Here is a 25,132-nt window from a genome sequence, read left to right on the forward strand (position 1 = left end):
TTGCCTAAACATGCTGAGTCTGGCTTTGAACTCACAATCCTCCTGCCTCAGCCTCCAGAACTGCTGGGATTACAGATGTGTGCCACCATGCCCACCAAAACCCACAAAAAAAAAAACAGGAAAAAAAAACTACTGTTATTAAGAAGACAGATAATAAGAAAGTACAATGATATACTGTGTTAAATGATAAAAGCTCATTAAAGCAGGGTAAGGAGATAGAGTGAAGGTATGGGATAAACATCCTTCAAGAACAGAATACTTGTGTAGAAGTGTGAATAAATCTAGGAAGTGAGACTTAAAGCAATCCAGCACAAAAGACCTCTGGGAAGAGAGAACAGTGCTTTGCTGGGGGGATACCAAGTCCCATTCATTAACTATAGCTTACAGGAACAACAGGGACAATGACTGGAGATGGGCTTAGAGACAGGATCTTCTAGGACATCTTAGGTCAGGGAATACAATTCTTATTTTATTAGAAATGTGATTGATGGTATATTCATTTTCTATTTCTGTGTAACAAGTAATCACAAATTCAGTGGCTTGAGCAAACACAAATTTATTATCTCACAATTCTCATGAGTCAGAAGTCCTATCTATTTTCACTAGATTTTTCTGCTTAGAGGCTGACAAAGCTAAAATCAGCGGTGTCATATATCTGCACCCTCATCTGGAGTCTTGTCTGGGGGAAAATCAATCCTAAGCTCCTTCAAGTTGTTTGCAGAATACCGTTCTTTGCAAATACACGAATGAGTGCCCCTGTTTTCTTAGCAGGCCACTGTTGGTTCTCAGAGGCCACTCATAGCTCTTGCCATGTGGCACCCTTGACAATATGGCAATCTGCCTCTCTTAGTTCATCAGAGAAGCTCTCTCGCTTCAGATGTCTGACTTTTTAAAAGAGCTCATCTGATGAGGTCACCAAGATATTATCCCTTTTGATTAATTCAAACTTAATTGATCGGAGACCTTAATTACATCTGAAAAGGCTATTATAAACACAAGGTCTTTTCAGACTCAAGGGAAGGTTTATACAAGGTATGTACTCAAGAGGTGGAAATAGGGAGGATCATCTTAGCATTCTGCCTGCCTCAGATTGGAAGCCAGAAACTCAGAGCATGAAAACAATAATGCCATGTGATTTTTGCCTTCAGGTGAGTTGCTTGGATTCCAGTGTATACAATCCATGGAAGAAAGTAGTAGCAGGAAGACGATGTAGGAGCCCGTTGCCATGGTGTAGGCAAGAGATGGTGATAAGAGGGATGATTTAGAATTCATCTGAAGACAGAGCCAATAGCCTTCATCTGTGCATTGGCTAATGGGTGCCAGGCCTGAGTGTGCACTCTGCTTTTCCATTCTTGAAGTCCAGAGTTCCCTGACTCTTCCAAATTTTTAGAAACCACTGTTCACACTATAATCCCATTCTTTTCCCTCTGCTCTCTGGATAAAGTCTGAAACCGAGCGGAGCCTCCAAGATCTTGTAGGTTCTGTGCTTTCTACCCTTTAGCCTCATCTAGGACCTTGCTCTGCATAGGCCTACCTCATGCTTCTTGGATATTGTCTTTTTTCATCCAAGTTGTTCCTCTGCCTGGAATAATCTTCCCTACCACTTTGCCCAAATCACTTCTTCCCTTCCTTTAGGCTCCAGATCAATCATAATTTGGGATTAGGGAGCATTCTCCAACTTCTCTGACTGTGATATGCACAGTCATAGTGCTTAAGGGCACAGAGACTATACTTATCTGGTACATAATTTTACACTTTGTTGTGCAAATCCTTTAAGGACGTTCACTTTCTCTGTTAGTCTCTGCTTTATGAGGGTAGGAAGTGTATTTATGTGCTCACCAATTTACTGACCACCAAAAGTCTAGCATCTTGCAAATAATAATCCCTCAGTTAAGTGAATAAATCTGTTAAATTAATAAATGACTAGCCTCCAAATTTGCCCTCTCTAGCAATCACACCTAATCCCAAACCAAACACATAACAACCATTATGAGAAGGCTTGGAATCTTTTAATTGAAGGCACAATGTAGGAGAAAAGGGGGAGATGGCTTTGATCTACATCCCCCAAAGAGGCATTTGGAAGAGGCACTGTCCCTAGGTGCACAGTTCCTGTATCACCACTTCCTCCTAGGGAGGTGGGCCCTAGCTCTAGGTTCCTGAGTAAGTACTAGTGGAGGCTCCAGCTATAATTAGTCTCATCACCAGGGAAAGCAGTGACTGATTGATAGGTGGGGCTCTTAAAAATAAACTCATGTTGCAAGAAGCTAAGGAGTGTTTTGCCAGAAGTGCTCCAGGTCCAGAACTCACCTCCTATCTTTCATCCTGCCTCCTATTGGGGCAATAACCCAGGCATCCTTGTGATTGAGGGACATCCAAACCTTTCTTAATCCTACCTTAAATAGTAAGAGTACGAAAGGCTTATCTAACCCTAAAAACTAAGAATATTTCAGATATCTGGAATGATTAAGGTCAGTTTCAATTAAATATTTTCCAGTTCTAAATTGCAACCAAGGTTAAAAAGAGAAAAGAAAAATAAAATGCTAGGTAGGCATTTTGCAACATAATATTCCAGCCACTTGGCCAAAATAACTTCTTCCCTTCCTTTACATCCCAGATCAATCATAATTTGGAGGGAGCATTCTCTAACTTCTCTAACTGTAATATGCACAATATAATGCTAAAGGGTGCAGTGGCTACCCTTATCTAGTACATAAGTTTACACTTTCTGTGTGCAAATCCTTTAGTCTCCATAGCACGGTACAATTTCATTTTCTTCTCTTCTCTACCATAGTAGTCACCATACATAGTTGTTTCGTTAAATGTGAAATTATTATAAAATTGGTCTTTTGCTTCCCTTATCTCAATAATAGCAATTTTTAAAAACTTGCCTTCACATTTCCTATTTGGGAAGTTTATAATTTTCCTATGAGTTGTTAGTAACTTATAAAAAGCTGTATCCCTTAAAATATCACTAAACCAAACTATTAACAGGACAAAATTGATATATTTTGCCTTCAAAGGTAAGAGAAAGTATTATCTTGATAGAATCTTAGTAGCATCTTAGAGGGTGAAGGGTAAAATTGGATTACTTATGAAGTTTGGGAGTATGGTATAAGGTAAATCTTTCACTGTGGGAGCTTGATTACTATTGGGTAAGGACTATGCTATTGCAGTTTAGATTTGGTGAACACAAGGTGGAGATTTAAAGGTTTCCAAGATTAATGAGGAGAGTAATTTGATGCTAGATGTTGGAAAGTTGAATGTCTGATGTTCATTTAGATGTCCTATTGTGTGCAGTAGGAAGTTTTTTCTGAAACCAAAAATAAAATTATGTGCAATTTTTATCTTCTGTAAATGAATTTCCTGAAATAGTATTATAAAAATAATATTATAAAAATCATATGAATGCAGACAGTTGAACAGTACAATTTTCCTAAGCTATGTAGATATAGATGATTTTGATTCTCAAATGCATGTAATTTTTAAGATTACTGATTCAGTTAGGATTAAAGATTCCAAAATTTGACTAGTGACTTAAGTTTAAAGAATTAACCTGTGCAAGGTCAATTACTTTGAGCCTGTATTTTTTTTTACATCGATTCTGTTTACACATAATATCAGATTCAATTTACAAATATTTTTGTGGAGTGTTATTTCATTTGTATTCATCTGAGATATTTGTTTCTAGTTTTCTTTATTGTAATGTCTCTATCTGGTTTTGGTATTAGATTAATTCTGACTTCATATAACAAGTGGAGGAGTAGTCCCTCCTTTTTATACTATTTCTTCCTTAAACATTCAGTTTAATATTGCTTCTGTGAAAGTTCTAAATCACAAATTAAAGTTTTAAAATTAGAAATATGGCCATTCAGGGTATCCACTTATTGTTTTTTATTTTTTAATTTATTTTAATAAATTATACATGACAGTAGAATGCATTTATGCACTTTGATATATCATACATAGATGGGATATAATCTCTCATTTTTCTGAGTGTACATGTTGCAGAATCATATTGGTCATGTAGTCACTATATACATACAGTAATAATGTCTGTTTCATTCTACTATCTTTCCTATCCCCACCTCCCCTCTTTTTCCCTCCCAGAACTCCCCTCTACCTAATCTAAGGTAAAGCTATTCTTCTCTACTGCCCCCCACCCTATTGTGAATTAGCATCTGCATATTAGAGAAAACATTCCGCCTTTGGTTTTGTGAGATTTGCAAATCAAAAGTACTCTAAAATTTCATCTCACTCCTGTCAGAAGGGCAATCATCAAGAATATAGGCAACAATAAATGTTGGTGAGGATGTGGTGAAAAAGATACACTCGTACATTGCTGGTGGGACTGCAGATTGGTGTAACCACTATGGAAAGCAGAATGGAGATTCCTCAGAAAATTGGGAATGGAATCACCATTTGATCCAGCTATCCCACTCCTTGATTTATACCCACATGATTTAAAATCAGCATACTATAGTGACTCAGCCACATCAATGTTTATAGCAGCTCAGTTCACAATAGCTAGACTATGGAACTAACCTAGGTGTCACTCAATAGGTGAATGGATAAAGAAAATATGGTATATATTCTCAATGGAATATTACTCAGCTTCAAAGAAGGGTAAAATTATGGCATTTGCCAGGAAATGGTTGGAGTTAGAGAATATCATGGAAAGCAAAATTAACCGATCCCACAAAACCAAAGAGCCTGTATTTTCATCTGCTATTATGTTATCTCTACTACATGTTGACCCTTGCCTAGACATTTTTTTTTATATTCATGTCACTGATTCCTAGAATGAAATGCCCAGCTCACAGATGAATTCATAATATATTTTTCTATATGCTAGAAAAGCTCAGTATATAAAATGTCATACTTGGATATAGAGTAACTCAGTGGATTTAATTATTACACATTTATTTTTAAATTAATTCAAGGTACCAAAGTTATTACCCAACAACTTGTGGAAAGGGCTAATGTGCAATTTATTTTGTTTCATAGAATATAGTACAGCTCACTCACTGTATGTGCTTGGATGAATGAATAAGGACATGATAAAATACTTTTAGCACTAAAAGTTCATCGAAGAAAATTTTAATAATTTATTTGCTTAATAAATGAGTGATAATTTCTAAGGCTATTCTGGATAGTATATCAAAGAGACTTCATCATAACATTAGTCATAACTAGTGCACTTTTTAAAATCTGCACATCAATTCTTTTGGCTATCTATAACTTACTTTTAATTGATCAGACTACACTGGGGACTTAGCTCTCAGAAATAGTTGGCTGTTTCATTTGCATACGACTGGGATTGCTCCAAATTGTCTTTTTAAGGTTCATTTTTTTTTCTTCCATTGCTGTTCACATTCTTGATAGATTTCACTCTCAGCTTAGATGTCAAGAAGATCCCTTAATCATGATGATTTTTCTCAGAGTTCTGTCCTCCAGAACACATCATCTCTTTTGTTAAATTAATGAGCAAAATAAACCATAAAATTCTATATGAAAGTTTACAGATATTCCTTCAATGGTTGTATGTAATTACTGTGATGAAATCTCCAGGCAGAATAAAGTTAAAAAGAAGAAGGAAAACTATTTTGAAAGATCTCATATATGAGGCTTACTTTTTTATTATTTCTTTCATATTCATTTTATTGTTCTTTTCGGCAGCTCTTCTTTGAAACTCACATTGTCCTCCCACGGATAAAATTTCTTTCATCTCAGGATTCTAGCAATAGTAGCCTCTATATCCACCTGTGTAAATATCCCAAAACTTAATTTCCAACTAGTAATAAATCTTTGTCCTATGACTTCTCCAATATAATCACCACTTCTTAATAAATCTGCCTTTCCCTCTGTCTGTTCTCTCACATTTAGTTATTTTGCTTCTTTGAAAAAAGAACGACAGACACTTTCTCATTCATCCTATTTCTTCAAGGGTCTCTTAAACTTTACAGAGGTAAAACTTAACAGCCACTTTCTTCCAGTCATTGTCTTCCAAGATGGTCCTTAGAAGTTACTTGGAGGAGGAGTCAGCAGAGTTCCCTAAACATTTGTTCCCTTTCAATATCTATCACCTCTAGCATCCTGCAAACCAGAATCCTCACTGCATTTTAAAAATCCATTCTACTTCTATCTCAAACATGGAGTCACATACTTTTTCCTTATTCCTCCTGCTAAGCATAGCTAAAAGCCCTGCGTAAGATAGATATATAAAACAAACATAAGGAGACTCTGAAAGTTGGAGAAAAGAAACCTGAAAGTCAGAGGAACAGCATGGCAGTGAGTTCCCATTGTCTTACTGTGTCATAATTGAGGTAACTAGTCCATACTGCTGAATATTTAGGCAGAATACAATTATTCATGGCTCTGATGTTACAATGATCTAAGTTTAAATATTATACCATTATATAAAGTAGAAGGTAACTTCTGTCATTTCACCCTACACTTCTCAGATTCAACCACCGATAACAATTTGGTAAGCATGCTCCCAGATTTCATGAGATTTTGTTTCTCATGTTATTTTGTAACTTGTTCCTCTTTAACACCATAAATATAAGAACAAATGTACTGCAAAGCATTTTGGAGTAAATTAATATATTTTATGGTAATTATAAAAGTATATAGTCTTAGATGATAAAAATGCTTTGTTTGATTTCCTGCACTCTTTTGAAGCATTTCTTAGAATAAATACTTTTGTTGAACTGAGTTTCTCCCCATGGGAGATATATGTTTTGAGCATATGAAGCAAGAAAGAAATGATTCCATGAAGATTATTTTCTTCCTCATTAAAAAGAGTATAAGTTATGCCAAAACACTCTTCCTACTCCTCAAAATATGCAAACTAAATTTTTATTAAACAAGGGATGAACTTAATTTGAATATGTCCTCCAGCTGTGTCTAACTTACATTATTAACTTTCTTCTTTTTGTTATGTAAAAACTTATCTGTTTTGTGATTATATATTTTATAGTACTTTCATCATTATTGTTGTTGCATATTTATATTTTCCTCCTCTGGATCATTCATAACCAAAAGATTTGTCTATCTTTGTTTGTTCTAAAAAAGCAGCACTGTATGGATTTTTTGTTGTGGTGGTGGTGGTTCTGGTAGTTGTTAATACCTAATTTATTAAGTGTTAATTTTCTTTTCATTAATTTCTTCTTTCAGATGTTTTAGTCATTTTTGTAATTGATAGATCTAACTTCTAGTTCAATTGTTTCATATATTTTCTATTAACTAATTCAACATTTTAAATCATAATGTTTCCCTTGGGATTATAGACATGATATAGCTCTATAAGTTATTATATGTAGCATTTCATGGACATTATTTTTAAAACACCTTTCATTTTAACTTTATTTCCCTATTAATTATTTTAAAGAATGGTTTGTTATTAATTTTGTCTTTTCAAATGAATGTGCTTGGAGGACTCTTAAGTACATTATGTTGAATTTTCTTACTACAGAATTTATCTAGTTTTCTAGTCTGGTTGTCATATCTGTTTATTTGCTATATAGTTTACTTTTGTATGTTTTCCATGAATAATTGAAAATAATATGTATTTTGTGGTTTTGGAGTACCATATATCCATATTAAAATTCTCCTGCATTTTTTTATCTTTAAAAAATTATTTATTTATTTATTCATTTTTATGCAGTGCTAAGGATTGAACCCCTTGCTTCACACATGCTAGGCAAGTGCTCTGTCCCAACTCTCCCATTTTTTCATTTTTGATACCTTAACTAAATTCTAAGGAGCTGATGTGTGAGGGATAAAGATTTGCCTCCAAGATGTAGGCTCTGTATTCACCTCACAGATTGTTTCTTTTGCTGAGAAGAAGCTTTTTCGTTTGAGTCTATCCCATTTATTGATTCTTGATTTTAATTCTTGTGCCATAGGAGGCTTTTATTAAGCAAGTTGGGATCTACTCCCACATGATGGAGATCAGGGCCTACTTTTTCTTCTATTAGATGCAGGGTCTCTGGTTGTATTCCTAAGTCCTTGATCCATTTTGAGTTGAGTTTTATGCATGGTGAGAGATAGATTTTGTTGCATATGGATTTCCAATTTTCCCAGCACCATTTATTGAAGAGGCTATCTTTCCTCCAATGCATGTTCTTGGCACCTTTGTCTAATATAAGATAATTGTAGTTCTGTGGGTTAGTCTCTGTGTCCTCTATTCTGTACCATTGGTCTAACAGTCTGTTTTGGTAGAGCACTAATCACTAGGGTATATAAAGAACTGAAAAAGCTAAACACCAAAAAAAAACAAATAATCCAATCAATAAATGGGCCAAGGACCTAAAGAACACTTCTCAGAAGATGATGTACGATCAATCAACAAACACATGAAAAAATATACATCATCACTAGCAATTAGAGAAATACAAATCAAAACCACTCTAAGATTTCATCTCACTCCCATCAGAATGGCAGCTATTATACAAACAACAACAAGTGTTGGAGAGGATGTGGGGGAAAAGGTACACTCATACACTGCTGAGGGACTGCAAATTGGTGCAGCCAATATGGAAAGCAGTATGGTGCTTTCTTGAAAAATTGGGAATGGAACTACCATTTGACCCAGCTGTCACTCTCCTTGGTCTATACCCAAAGGACTTAAAAACAGCATACTACAGGGACACAGCCATGTTAATGTTTATAGCAGCATAATTCACAATAGTTGAAACCAACCTAGATGCCCCTCAGTACATCTACTGAATGGATAAAAAAAAATGTGGCCTATATGCAGAATGGAATATTACTCAGCAATAAAATAGAATAAAATCATGGCATTTGCAGGTAAATGGCTGGAGATAGAGAATATAATGCTAAGTGAAGTTAGTCAATCCCCAAAAAACAAATGCTAAATGTTTTCTTTGATATGAAGAGGCTGATTCATAGTGTGATAGGGACGGGGAGCATGGGAGGAATAGACAAACTCTAAATAGGACAGAAGGGTTGGAGGGGATATGGGATAATTAATGATGGTGAAATGTGATGATCATTACTATCCAAAGTACATGTATGAAGACATGAATTGGTGTGAATTGGTATACAACCAGAGATATGAAAAATTGTGCGCTATATATGTAATAAGAATCGTAATGCATTCTGCTGTCATATATAAATAAAACAATTTACATAAAAAAAAAATCTAAGAAGCTATAACTACTCACCTCATAGTGCTGTTTTGTTCAGGAATGGATCATGTACATGATGGTGGTCCTGTAAGATTGCAATGGAGCTGAAAACTTCCCATCACTTAGTGACGCTATAGCCATCAAAATGTGATAGCACCATACATTGCTCACGTTTGTGATGAAACTGGTGTAAACAAACCTACTGCACTGACCAGGCATGGTGACACACGCCTGTAATACCACTGGCTCAGAAGGCTCATGAATTCACAGCCAGCCTCAGCAACTTAATGAGGCCCTAAGAAACTCATTGAGACCCCTGTCTCTAAATAAAATATAAAAAGGGCTGGGAATGTGGCTCAAAGGTTAAATGACCTGGGTTCAAACCCTGGTACAAAATAAACAAACAAATATCCTACTGCACTACAGGCACATAGAGTATACACTACTTGATAATGATAATAAGTGACTGTGTTAACTGTGTTACATATTTACTACATTCATGTATTTATTATTATTTTAGAGTGTACTCCTTCTGCTTATAACAATTACTCTAAAACAGTGTGCAGTACTATGCCTGTACTAGTCTCACCCATCTCTTGATCACATGTTTTTGATTGCATAATTTTCTCTTGTGCTTACTATAATCTTGTGTTGTTTTGTTCAACATGGGCCTTATAGCAATAGGTGATATCATGTATGTTCCATATGGCCCAGATGCCTAAGTAGTCTATGATCATCCAGGTGTGTGTAAGCATGCTCTATGATGTTCACACAATATCAACATTGTCTATGATGTACTTCTTGGAACATGTCATCATCATTAAATGACTCATAACTGTATATTAAAATTTACTTCAGCTGTGACTTGGTTGAATTCTGTCCAAATTTCTAAGAAAATAATAGAGCGGTAGATAAGTAATATGGATAGATATGTACATCAGTGATTATGCCTCATGTTTGATGAGAACAGTCATCTTCACATGACCTAAATCATTACATTACAGTGTTATAAACCATCACAGTAATTCAGCACTATATTTGGCAGAGAATCTGTGTTCAAATTCTGTCATCTCTATTGTCATGGTAATTTTAGACTATTTTAAAAAATTCTTTTGAGTTTTAGTTGCCTCATTTTTAGAGCCAAGATAATAAAAATCTATTCTGCCTTAATAGATTATTATACAAAGCACATGAAACAAGTAACATAAAAGTAGGTTTTCAAAAAGTAGAGTTTTTCCAAATATGAAATATTTTTTCATTATTGTTGACTAGTAAGTTTCAGACTGGTGGCTTACAGTTTTCTAAGGCTGCAATTGTCTGGCTTAAAAAGATTAAATCTTAAGTTAGAGAAAAAAATTTAAGATTTGTTCTAAAGTCTGAGGTATTTACTATTTAGCTAGTCAGAAATTTACACCATTTTAATATAATTTTTGATTAAAAACTGTCTATAATAGAGGTTAGTTATTTTATATTATTAAACTGCTTTTTTCACCAAAGTATTAGGGGAAAAGAAATGAAATGTCACTCTTATATTTAGAAATAAATATTGCCATCTTTTCACAGCTTGAGCATTAAATGTGAATCCTTTTCAAAGTTCATTTTATCTCCTAAATTAACTTTACTGTGTTTATTTTAGAACATTATGCTCTTACATGTGAGTCAAGGGGCATATGGTTCCTTTATTGGAAAATAAAGAGCAGATGTGTGGTCTAGATAAGTACACATAAACATCCGAAGGTCAATGGCAGGTGACTCACCACTTTCACCGTGTTGTAGAAGGGATGTGAATAGTTTCCTTTGGAGGAAACTTAATCCTTGAAGCAGTGACATCAAAGAAGCCATTATTTTATTTAATTTACTAGATAAGCATAAAAGGATCTAACAAAAAATATGTGTTTCTTCTTTGAGTTGTTAATAATTCTCTTGGAATACAGATGATGGATTTCAGAAAATATGATAAAAGTCAATCCAAGTACTTGACTCATGTCAACACAGATCCACATTAACTAAGAACAGGAACTTCTGAAACAATTGTGTTTAATTTATTTGAAAGTTCAGTTGATTTTTCACAAGGAAACTGGGTAGCTTGGCAGATTACGTTGCTCTACTTAGTTTGCCTTTAGAAATTAGAACCCTTTATTGAAATTCATTGAAATTGAAGCAGGATATCTAGCTTTTAAAAGAAAAAAAATGAAATCATGTTTCTAAACACCTTTGAAATTTCTTTTCACTGGTTTTTCTATAAACTTCCATTTTGATCAATTCAAGTTTTCTGGATGGAAGAGCAAGTCTTAAAACTGAAATTCCAGGGCCTGGGTTTGTGGCTCAGTGGTAGAGTGCTTGCCTAGCATATGTGAGGTACTGGGTTTGATTTTTCAGCACCACATATAAACAAATAAATAAATAAAGGTCCATCAATAACTAATAAAAATTTTTAAAACCCTGAAAGTCCATACTCTTTTTCTCTTCTTACCTTCAGAAAATATCACATTTATCTTTTCCCAAATAAGGCAGTCTTTTCTAACTCTACCACACTCATTTCCATAACTGGTAGAAAACTAGTCCAGACTCTACATCCTTGGATCTAGACTTCAGAAATACCTGCTTATCAGTGTTGTTAGTATTTAAATTGTTAAATTGTTAGTTTCTAAATGCATTCATTGATTCACCCACCTCTCATTAATGTATGCATTTTTTGAAAATTTTTTATTCTGTTATACATATAGAGCATGAATTTAATGTCTCTGGTTGTACACAAAGTATCTTCATATCATTTGTGTCTTCATACATGTAGTTAGGGTAATGATGTCCATCATTTTTATACCCCTTGCCCCGCCTTCCCCTCTCTCCCCTTTGCTCTATCTAGAGTCTGTCAATTCCTCCCATGCTCCCTGCCAACCCCAATATGAATCAGCCTCCTTATGTCAGAGAAAACATTCGGCATTTGATTTTGGGGGGATGGGCTCTAACTTCACTTAGCATTATATTCTCCAACTCTACCCATTTACTTGAAAATGCCATGATTTTATTCTCTTTTAATGCTGAATAGTATTCCATTGTGATATATATACCACATTTTCTTTATTCATTCATCAACTGATGGGCATCTAGGTTGGTTCCACAGTACACAGCTCAGTTGATAGAGTGCTTACATCGCATACACGAGGCCCTAGGGGTTCAATCCTCAGCACCACCCCCAAAAAAGTAAAATCACGAATATACGCATTTTTAGCTGATTAAAAAATCCATCAACTATGTACGAAGAATTCTACTAGCCTGGAGAATTGGAGCCAGTGTTCTTTGAAACCTGGGACCCTAGAGGATCTCAGATCATAGTGGAGAAGAGACAGGGACACAAGCTGTTACAAACAGGTGTGACAAGAAGGCAATGTGTAAAAGAAGACAATGTGTAAAAGAATTCCATAGAAAGAGTGCAGACTTTTATGTGCTTGGTCACTGTTGTATTTTAGCACCTTGAACACTAAGGCCTGCATCATTTGGTGAACAGATGGTGAAGGCACGGAAGGAAGAAGGATGAAGGATGGATGGAAGGGTCAAGAATGGCTTTGCAGAAAATCAATCCATATGTAGGTTGAAGACTATAAATGCATAAATGAGAGAGAGATTTACAACCAATTAGCATAGTACTGAGAATCTGAATAGCACTTTCATGTTTAGGGTATGGGTATATGGGCTTGTGTGACAGAGAAGAATGTCTGTGGTAAAGTGACAGAATGAAATCCGGGGAGTTAAAAGAAATTACAACATGAAAGACTTTCCATGCTTCACTGAGAAATGTGGCTTGGGTAGGCAATTTAAACACACAGAAAGATTTTAAGCAGGAAATGAACATGATCTGATTTATCAGTTGAGAGAAGAATAAGGCTACTGGGAAGAGAAGAATTTGAGAGTAGTGGCAAGGGGGTGGTTGAAACTACCGACTTGGTAATACAGATTGATAAGAAAAGTACTTTCCCCTTTTAGAATTCCTGTGACTTGAGAAGTATGTATAATGGCTAGGACCAAACATACTAAAGGCACACTGCTTAGGGTTGAACTCAAGCTATGTCACCAGCTGGGTAACCTCAGAAAAGTTGCTTGACTTCACTGGGTTTCAGTTTACTCATCTGAAAACGGAGATGTCACTGACAGTGCCTGCATCATACAATTGTTTGTTATGTGCATTAAGTAAGTTTGTGAAGGGCTCAGGAAAGCAACAATAGTGTTTGTTAAACTGGTTAAAGGAAAGTCTCTTATATTATTCACAGTAACTTTATTTAAAATTGTCAGACATGTTTAAATTTTCTGTTTTTACCTCTGCAAAAAAAAAAAATATATATATATATATATATATATATATATATATGGTTTTATTTTCTGAGAAGCTAAAGAGGGAAGTTCAAGGTTCACAAGGACTCTAAAAGCAGAGAAAATGAGGAGCCAGAGGAGTGTTCCTCACACGTATCAACAGAACTGCCAGAAAAACATCTGGCAGGAATTGATCTATAAGTGAAAAAGTGGGTTTGATCCTGCCTGACCCAGGCCTGCAGTGAAAATGGCTTATGATGGCATGAACCTTCCCATCCCCCTACATCCCCTTGCTCCCCACATTCCTACTTCAGAACCATCAAACATCATGGTTAGTGAACTGGAAGAAAAAAATCAAAGCAGAAGAAAAAAATCAAAGAGAGAGAATATGGGAGGGGAGGGGAGGGGAGGGGAGGGGGGATAGTAGAGGATAGGAAGGGCAGCAGAATACAACAGACACTAGTATGGCAGTATGTAAAAAAGTGGATGTGGAACCGATGTGAATCTGCAATATATATACGGGGTAAAAATGGGAGTTCATAATCTGCTTGAATAACATGTATGAAGTATGATATGTCAAGAGCTTTGTAATGTTTCGAACAACTAATAATAAAAAAAAAATCACAGCAGGAGAGAGCTCACATTTCCCTCCCTACTGTGTTAGCTTCTCATCACTGTGACCAAAACATTGAACAAGAACAACTTAGAGAAACACAGTATTTTAGACCCTTGGTTTCAGAGGCTTGGTCCGCTCTGGGATGGTTTCACGGCTCTGGGCCTGAGGTGAGGTAGAGCATCTCGGCTGCAGAAGAAAACCACTCAATCAATGGGGGCTAGGAAGAGGGAAAGGGGAAGGGGCCGCCGGGAAGATGGATCCTTCCAGGGCATGCTTCTAGAGACCCACCTACCTACAGATACCACCCAGTTGGTCATTCAAGGTATTAACTCATCAAATGGTCAATTCACTGATTAGGTCATGATTCTCATAATTTAATCAGTACAGCTCTGAACATTCCCACAACAACAGGAGATTTGGGGGATATCTCATATCCAATCTATGACAAAATTTCATGTCTGTATCAATCACAATGCAAAATATATTTAGTCTGTTTCCAAGACTCTGCATAGTCTTAGCAGTTCCAGCCTTGCCCCAAATTCCAAATCCAAAGTCTCCTCTGAAACTCAAGGCAAACTAACTCTTGGCCGTGAACCCCTGCAACAATCAAAAGTAAGACATAGCTGGGCACAGTAATCCCAGCAACTCTGGTGGCTGAGTTAGGAGGATTATGACTTCAAAGCCAGCCTCAGCACATATGAGTTCAACCTCTGGTACCAAAAAAAAAAAAAAAAAAAGCAAGTTACATATATCCAATATTCAATATACAATGGCACAGGATGAACAGCCCCATTCCAAAAGGCAGGAATAAGGGCACTGAAAGAGGGATGGAACCAAAACAAGATTGAAATCTTACTGGGAAAATAAGTTCTGTAGCTCCAAGTCCAGCAACTGTGGAACATGGTGGTGAGACATGATCTCCAAAGGGTTTTGACAGACCTACCCCTTTGACCATTCTGGTTGCAACACTATGACCTCTCAGCCTTGGTCTCTCCAAGCCAGCATTTTCCTCAGCAGAAAGTCCACTTTACTGGTGTTCCTTAATTCCTGAGGTCTCCATTTCAACTTCAGATTCACCCTCAAAGTTTCATCCATCACCTTCTCAGAGGAAGCCCACAGAGATTTCAGCTCTGCTGTACTTTGCTTGGCCTCCCAGGTCTTCCTTTGAAATCTTGGTGGAAGCCTCCTTGATCCCCTAACTCCAGCATCCTGCATTCTTGCAGAACCAGCACTCCATGGATGATATCAGTGTCTGCCACCAACTTGAGCAGTAGCTGGACCCCCTTGGACCATGGCTGCAATGGCCTCTAAGGGCCTCCATGGCCGAACATGGTCAAACAACTTCCTAGACCCTCCTTTGTGAGCAGAGAGCTCCCCCATCTCTTCTTAAAGGAATCATTACTTTTACATGCTTGAGCCTGTGATGTGTGTGGTTTTGGTAATTCCCTGGATATCCTTAAGGCATCTTTCCTATTGCCTCTGTACAAAGTACTTTAGTCACTGTGATTTCTTCAACAGCCACGATTTCCTTCTCCCCAGTTTTACACATATTTTTCTGTTCAACCTGAAATATTTTTTTACCATGTTTTTGCTGTTGTTGTTGAAGCCTGGTACTGAGGATTGAACCCAGAGGTGCTTTACCTCTGAGCTATATCTCCAGACCTCTTTATTTTGAGACAGGGTCTCACTATGTTGCTGCAGATCTTCATAAGTTACTGAGATTCACCTTGAACTTGCTATGTTCCTGTCTCAGCCTCCCAAGGCACTGGGAAAATCCCTTTTCTCTGATTTCTGCTTCCAATTTCCCAGTAAACCTGGCTAAAAGCTGTCACTGCCTAAATGCTATACTGCCTTGAAGTTTCCTTAGACAGATTTATTAATCCATCACCTTTCAATTTGACCTTAAAGAAAGTCTCATGACATGGGGAAAATGTAACCAAGTTCTTTGCCAGAATATGAATAACATGAATGGCCTCTAATCAAATTCCATATAGTGTCTTCATTACCTTCTGAAATCTCCTAAGTACAGTCGTCACTGTCCACATTCCTATCAGCCTGCTGGTCTTCTGAGCTCCCACCAGACTCTTTTCATTAAACTTTGTATATAACATTCTAAGGCTTCTCCAGCCTGCATCTCCAAATTCTTCTATATTCCTCCCCCAAACCAGCTCCAAAGACTTCAGAAACAACACAGTCATTTTAGTCACAGTGACAGACCCACTTCTTGATACAAATTTCTGTGTTCGTTGTTCATTGCCGTGACTAAAATATCTGACACAAACAACTTAGAGGAGCAAAAGTTTATTTTGTCTAATGGTTTCAGAAGTTCAGTCCATGGTTGGCGGGTTCCATCACTTTGGGCCTGAGGTAAGGGACAGCATCATGGTGAAAGGGCTGCAGTGGAGGAAAGCCACCCAGCTTACGATGGCCAGCAAGCAGAGAGAAATGTGAAGGGGACTCAGGAAGACCAACCCTTCTGGAGCACACCCCCAGTGAACCAGCTTCTTCCAGTTACGCCTTACTTGTTATAGTTATCATCCAGTCAGTCCATTCAAATGATTAGTCCATCAAATGAATTTATTCACTGATTAGTTACAGCTCTCATTATCTAATCATCATAAATCTGAATATTCCTTTATCATCAGGACCTTTGTAGGAAACCTCATAACCAAACCTTAACAATGTCTATATAGGAGCCTGGACATTTTAAGTACTGAAATGAGACTATTTTATGACTTAAAGTGATCTTAAGTCTGTGGATTTCGTTCTTCAAATCTTGCAACTTCCCTCTTTTATGCACAGGCAGGAGGAAATCTCGTTCACTGAACAACCTAAAAAACAACAGTAAAAGGAGGAAATAAATTTGCTCTGTAAATTGCATCTTATGAATTGCCCTGGTTTGGGGTATTGGTTACAGTTTTGTTTTTTAATTTTGTCTTCTGTTTTATCCATTTGCACATTTAACTCCCACAAACCTACTCCTTGCTCTATATAACACTCAGCGATTTTATTTCCAGACCCTTTCTCATGCCTTTCTCTCTCAAGTGACTTGAAAGCCCTTGTCACATTCAGGACTTCAAACAAGCACTCCATTATTCTAATGATGTCAACAAACCCTTTGATCGGTTTTCTTAACCTGCCATTATGGAAAGATTTCAGAGAGAGTGTTTGAATTTGTGAAAATATCCCTCGAATTTTGAATGAATGTGCATATGTACTTTTTTCCCTAGCTGTAGGAATTATAGCTTTGCTAGATTCTTAAATGAGGAATAGAAGAAAAACAAAAGGTAAAGAAATTCTGTCTTCATTCTTAAAAACATCCTCCCTTACAGCTGAAATAAATTAGAAATATGCATGCTCAGGTTTTTACAGAATCTTGAAGAAGATGAAGTTTTCTTCCCTGAACTTACTATTTATTTGTTCTTCTTTCCTCCACATTTTGATCCTGTAGTAATAGAAGATGTTGGTATCAAGCATATATTCCTTAGACTAATGAGTTACCTCTCCCCAGAAGTTTCCATTTTTAAGCTTTAGGGTTATGCCCTCATAAATCAATTTCCAAGCATAGTCAACTGGGAGGGAAACGTTCTTCATTGTTAGTGGAGGTTTCTGAACTCATGAAATTTAATTATCTAGACTGTGCCTGTCAACCTATAGAACAGGTTTATGTTTTCAGGTGGTATTATAAAAGTACATATGTATTAAATTTTTAAGTGCACCTAAGTTCTTACCCATTCCCTCAAAGAATCATACAGAACCGTCGAGTCAATGCACGGTTACCAGGGTTCTGGTTGGTTTGCAGAAATTGAACCATGCTGGTGGTTGTAGGATTTCCATTCATGGAGGGACCTGCCAGATGTGCCCTCTTCATTGTGTCTTTGAGTTGTTATTCTGAAAATTCTACTCAAGTGCTGCTCCCTTCAGTCCTTCTCTAGGATTTACCTGTTTTTCAGAATTGAAGCAGTCATCCTTCCGTGGCTTTCCATTGTGAGTTAAAAAAAAATATATCAATTCTCAAGGTGCTTTGCATTCCAATCGTTATTTCTTTCCCCAGGAAAATAAGGACTGTGCTTTTCCTCTATCTAATCCACAGTAACTACATCTATTAAGCTCCAATTCATAACTTCACACAAATGCCAACGAGTATCTATTAATAGGGGGGAGAGTTTCTAGAGGGAACAGACTTTAAAAATAAAGAGCTATTTATAGATGTCCAGATGTTTTTCTGACTTTCTATCCCACTAGTGGAGTGCACAATTATTGTGCTGAGATGGTCCACTTCCCAGCAGTGCGGAGATGCTCCTCCTATGGAGAAAAGCATCCCTTCTGCCTGAGTGAAGATTCCTTTCAAATCTATGAACAGACAGCTCATGCTGACAATATATGAGGAAATGAATAAAGGAAAAAAATAATGGAAAAAGTCCATTTTAATCAAACGGAGTCCCTGACTTACATTAATTTTAAGTAAGAGTCTTTGGATCTGTTAAGATAAATTGAAAAAAAAAAAAAAACTAGTTCTCTTGCCACTAACTAGGTGATGGTATTGATGGCATTACACGGGGAACACAGGACTGAATGAAAAGAAATATAAAATCAAGCCTTGTAAGCTGACTTAAAATTTGATGTAATTAAGAAATATATCTACCAAGGAGTTGATTATACACACTTATAGATACAGTATGTTCTATGATTATTCCTGAACCACCTGCCTTATGGATTTATTGGTGGACATATTTCACCTGGCTCTTTGGAACTGACTTCTGCATAATCCCTGATGCCTCGTTGCCTGGCCTTTGGTTGTTGTGGTTGTGTGTTTTGTTTTGTTTTAGTACCAGGGACTGAACCCACTGGGTTACATCCCCAGCCCTTTTATTTATTTATTTATTTTAAATTTTGAGACAAAGTCTCAATATACTACTTAGGGACTCCCTGAGTTATTGAGGTTGGCCTCAAACTTGGGATCCTCCTGCCTCAGCCTCCTGAGTTGCTGCAGGTGAATGCCGCCACACCAAGTTTTTCAAAAAATTATATATATATTTAAGGTGTACAACATGATGTACATTTGCAAATGCATGTATCGAAATGATTGTTACACGTAAGCAAATTAATGTATCCCTGACCTTCTATAGTTACCTATTTTGTGTGTGTGTGTGTGTGTGTGTGTGTGTGTGTGGTAATAGCATCTGAAATGCATTTACTCTCTGGGTAAATTTTACAATACAATATTATTAACTATAGTCCTCCCGCAGTCCATTAAATCTCTAAGTTTATTCATTCTACATAATGTAAACTCTCTGAGCTTCTTTTTTCCTACTATGATTGAGAAAATAATTGTATCTATTTCATAAGGTGGTTTTTATTGTCAACTTACAAAAACACTCAAGAACTGCAAAATATATGGCAAGCACAGTGTAAATATTATTAGTCCTTACTATACTGTAATATTCACCAACAATTCTGTCACTTCTCAGTAATTCATAGATCTCTTTCTATGGTGTTATATAAAGAGTTATCCTCAGTTAAAATACCTATTCTATTCAAATAAAATTATCCCATATTCTGTTAGGATATCTGTACCTACAATTTAGGTGCAACATTAAGACTGACACCATATTGTTTTAGTTACTGTGACTTTTGACAGCTATAAGATCAGAATAAGAAAGTAACTTATTTATTCTTACATTCGTGTAACTAATAATTATTGCATCTCACTTTATGTTGAAATTGTCATTGCTCCAGGAAATGCATTAATGAGGAAAGAGGAATATATTTTTTAAAAAGGTTCACGATGATTTTTATTAATTTATTTTACCATTGGTAATTTTAAAATAACTTACAATTGCATAAAAGAAGAATTACATTAAAATTATAGCTTACTTTCAAGAAATATTTCCATTTTATTACTCAAAAAATTTTTTCTCTCTCCATTCCATCTATATTTCAAATTCATTGCCATAAACTATATATTGTGAGTCCTTCATTCGTTTTACTCTTATCTGCCTTTCTAGTTAAATATTTTTTTCTTTTTCCAAATGCTTTATAATATTTTCATTTGGATTAGTTGGGGATACAGTTTCCAGTGGCATCTGTATATCCTAGGAATTTGTAAAATTTTTTTTGTAATACACATTTATTAATGTTATTTTAACATATTACCTTTTTCTTGTGTAATTATTTTCATCATTTTTTCTCATTAGTGAAGGACTACATACAAAAATTATTAATATCTTCTTCACTTATAAAAATAAGTTTTTAAAGTTTATTATGAAAATCATACAAGGATTAACTTTCTACATCTTCCAACCATAACCCAATTTTAAAAAGACTTAGAAATTCTCAGAAGGTAAAAATAAAAGGAAAAATTAAGATAAGTTAGAAAAAGTTAACAATACTGATAAAGCAGAATTTGATGCAAAATGCGTGAGTAGGACAAAGATAATAATTTCATGTTATTAAAATTTATAAAGTAATATATGCCATTTTGCCGGTAAATGAATGGAACTAGAGACTATTATGCTAGGTGAAATAAGCCAATCCCATACAACCAAAAGCTGAATGTTCCCTCTGATATATGGATGCTAACACACAATAAGGGGGGATAGAAGTTCATTGGATTAGACAAAGGGGAATAAAGGGAAGGGAGGGAGGATGGAATATGAAAGACAATAGAATGAATTGGACATAACTTTCTTATGTTCATATACAAATACATGACTCTTGAAACTCCACATCATATACAACCACAAAAATGGGAAGTTTTACTTCATGTATGTAAAATATGTCAAAATACATTCTACTGTCATGTATATCTCAAAATAACAAATAAAAATAGAAAAAAATGCATCATAAAAAAGGATTATATAGTAAAAGAAGAGCAAACTTAGAAGCAACAAAGAGCATTGCATTAAAATACATAAGATGAAAAGTGAAAAAATTACAGAAGAAATGGATGAACATTCAATGTAGGCACGCAGGTTCAATATAGTACCCTCAGGTAATAAAAGATTGCAGAGAATTTATCCAGAAATACTCTGTTTAAATCATATAACAACCCTAAGGATTTCCAAAAAAAGTATTTTTTTCAAACTATGTTCTAACCCAAGTCCAATATTACCCAGAATCTAACAGTAAATGTATGATTTTGACACGTATCTAAAGATTCAAAAATCTTCTACAAACTAGTGCCAAAGAGGAAATTAAAATGATAATTACAAAATATTTAAGATATGGGAATATATTGAAGCATAAAGCATATCAACAAGCTCATAAAATGGTAAAATATTACACACAAAGATTTAATAACTTAAAGGAGAAAGAAGGACAACAAATGAAGCACAGCTTCATGTGGAACTAGATGATCTTCAGGATGTCTGTCATGCTCACACTCTGATGTGAGGTGAGCCACCTGCTCACAGGTCCTACTGTCCACCCAGTGCAACTTGGTACCATGTATCCTTCCTCATACAAGGCAACTAAGTGGACCAGAGACATTTGTGATCACTGAGCTGCACATACTTAGGTGGGACAGTGATCAGTGGAAGCCAATGCAAAAAGAGGAACAGAACCAGTACACATCATGTCGGGTCATCACACTAATCCCATAAATCTGTACAATTATTATGTATCAGTTAAAAATATTCTCTGAAGTAGGAAAAAATAAAAAAGATGAACAGAACTGATAAAGCTCTTCTTTAGATGCTTAAGCATCGCAAGATGTAACAAGCTTCTGTCATTCTAGCTACTGGTTTTTATAGTCTCCAAATGGGTTAAGAAAGTGGAAACCTGATAGTCCTGTGTGTTGAGAGATGGGTGGAGGTCTGAAACACAGATTATCTTGGTGCTGACTTGCTAAAAAAGAAAAAAAAATCCTGAGCGAGTAATTATGGGATAGCTATTTGCTTTCCAAATCAGTATTTCTTCTAGAGACTATTTCTACCAATTAGCAGGGCACCATAGGGGGCCAAATTCCTTTCTTCTCTCAACAATTTATGGGTTTCCTATTCAAAAAGTAAAACATATGGTGGATTATCTAAGAATCTCAAAGCATGTCTCTCAAAGATATACTATTACCCATTGAAGGAAAGAGACTTCTCTTAAGAAGTCTTCCTCATCTTTAGTCAAAAGTGCAATTAGTAGTTTCTGCCTTATGATCTTTCAAAAACTATTTAGTGGAATGTTGGAAGAAAACATACCAAGCTAGTGTGCTGCAATATGAATTATTTAGCTATTCACTTCTTCCTTTTGTTTTATTAATTCATTTGCATTTTTCTTTATAAAAATGCATGTAATACAAAAGGAGTGAAATCAATACTAGATGACAAACAGAATAAATGAACAGAAGATAATAAAACTAGATGTGAAATAGACAGTAGAAAATGTGTACTGTGCAGTTGCTAAAGGTGAGCTAAAAATTTATCTGTTTGTTCTATCACTAACCAAAAACAAAAACAAAAAAAAACAGAAAAGCAAGAAAATAACATCATCTTTAAAAAGCATATTGTTTTTCAGATACAAACAAACTTCATATTTGGAAGAATTCATGTTTTTCCCTTAGATTGGCAAGTATTCTTTTCTTTCTGTGTGAGAAAACACCTTCCAAGGATGCTCCCTTGGCTACAGGTGGGAGTACTGTACAATAACATTGAAGAGCTGATTGAGAGACCCTGAAACAAAATAATGAGAATTATATTCTTGCAACTTCCTGCAGCTCACTAAGTTGTGTTAATAGCACAACTGAAAGAGCAGTTCAATAGACACAATTTTAAAATGATCAAAAAGCAGAATACATGGTAGCATCTCAGAATGTCCACTTAGGTTTACATGATGTCAAGTTCTCTCTTTTTTTTTCTGGAAAGCATATTTATTTATTATTATTTTATTATTAGTTGTTCAAAACATTACAAAGCTCTTGACATATCATATTTCGTACATTGGATTCAAGCAGATTATGAACTCCCATTTTTACCTCGTATACATATTGCAGATTCATATCGGTTCCACATCTACTTTTTTACATACAGCCATACTAGTGTCTGTTGTATTCTGCTGCCCTTCCTATCCTCTACTATTCCCCCTCCCCTCCTCTCCCTTCTCCTCCCATCTTCTCTCTGTACTCCATCTACTGTAATTCATTTCTCTCTCTTATTTTTCCCCTTTCCCCTCACTTCTTCTTATATGTAATTTTGTATAACAATGAGGGTCTCCTTCCTTTACCATGCAATTTCCCTCTCTCTCTCTTTCCCTCCCCACTCTCATCCCTGTTTAATGGTGATCTTCTTCTCATGCTCTTCCTCCCTATTCTGTTCTTAGTTGCTCTCCTTATATCAAAGATGACATTTGGTATTTGTTTTTTAGGGATTGGCTAGCTTCACTTAGTATAATCTGCTCTAATGCCATCCATTTCCCTGCAAATTCCATGATTTTGTCATTTTTTAGTGCAGAGTAATACTCCATTGTGTATAAATGCCACATTTTTTTATCCATTCGTCTATTGAAGGGCATCTAGGTTGGTTCCACAGTCTAGCTATTGTGAATTGTGCTGCTATGAACATCGATGTAGCAGTATCCCTATAGTATGCTCTTTTAAGGTCTTCAGGGAATAGTCCGAGAAGGGCAATAGCTGGGTCAAATGGTGGTTCCATTCCCAGCTTTCCCAGGAATCTCCATACTGCTTTCCAAATTGGCCGCACCAATTTGCAGTCCCACCAGCAATGTACAAGTGTACCCTTTTCCCCACATTCTCGCCAGCACTTGTTGTTGTTTGACTTCATAATGGCTGCCAATCTTACTGGAGTGAGATGGTATCTTAGGGTGGTTTTGATTTGCATTTCTCTGACTGCTAGAGATGGTGAGCATTTTTTCATGTACTTGTTGATTGATTGTATGTCCTCCTCTGAGAAGTGTCTGTTCAGGTCCTTGGCCCATTTGTTGATTGGGTTATTTGTTTTCTTATTGCTTAATTTTTTGTGTTCTTTGTATACTCTGGATATTAGGGCTCTATCTGAAGTGTGAGGAGTAAAAATTTGTTCCCATGATGTAGGCTCCCTATTTACTTATCTTATTGTTTCTCTTGCTGAGAAAAAACTTTTTAGTTTAAGTAAGTCCCATTTGTTGATTCTTGTTATTAACTCTTGTGCTATGGGTGTCCTATTAAGGAATTTGGAGCCCGACCCCACAGTATGTAGATCGGACAAGTTCTCAAGTGTAAACTGGGACTCAGCATCAGATCAACTTGCTTAAGTTACAGTTGATGGCTTGAGCACACAGAGGGTGACAAAATAGCTGATGTAACCACACTGCAGGTGAGTGAGGTAGTTCTTTCTCCATCATTGATCTCACTCTCTCTCTGCATACAGATTTTACTCTCTGAAAGAACCTTGTGCCACACTGTTGGGACATGGCTCTCGGCAGCTCCAAACTTACTTCATATTCACTTATTAACCTGTCCACCATGCAAAGGAAGGGTTTGGAATGGGCCAATCCACATGACCAACCATTAACAATTGGTAAACCAGAGTGTCAGAGTCATGAAATAATAATAGGTCATTAGTAATAGTTGTGTAGGAATGGAACAAGCAAACGGTTCTGCAGTAGGAGGGATGGACTTAGCAAGACATGGCTACTGGAAGAACCAGTGTGAGACCCATGATCAATTGGATTGGTGCTAGTAATGACACCCATTTCAAATGTTATGAGAACTGAATATGGATATGCTGTGCAAAGTGTAAAATGGTATATGAAAGACCAAACATTATTTATTCTGACATTTCTGTATTTAAAAAAAGAAAAGAGGTTAGAAAAAGAATTCAGAGGAAAGACTGCTTTGTCCAGGAGGAGACAAAGCGGTTTTTCTGCGCTCTCATGTGACTTATGAGCAAGTCACTGAGATGTTAATACTCTGAAAATGAAGGAGTCCCAGAAGTGTACTGTGGGCCATCAGGAAGATGAAAACTCGGTGACATTACTTATAGAACAGTATTTGCAGCCTCCTCAAAGTCACGTGTGGTATGAAAATCAGACCGATGACAGCACATGGTTAGACTCTTACTAAAGAAAT

The sequence above is a fragment of the Urocitellus parryii genome, chromosome 2 (assembly GCF_045843805.1).
Source record: "Urocitellus parryii isolate mUroPar1 chromosome 2, mUroPar1.hap1, whole genome shotgun sequence".
In the NCBI taxonomy this organism is placed as follows: domain Eukaryota; kingdom Metazoa; phylum Chordata; class Mammalia; order Rodentia; family Sciuridae; genus Urocitellus; species Urocitellus parryii.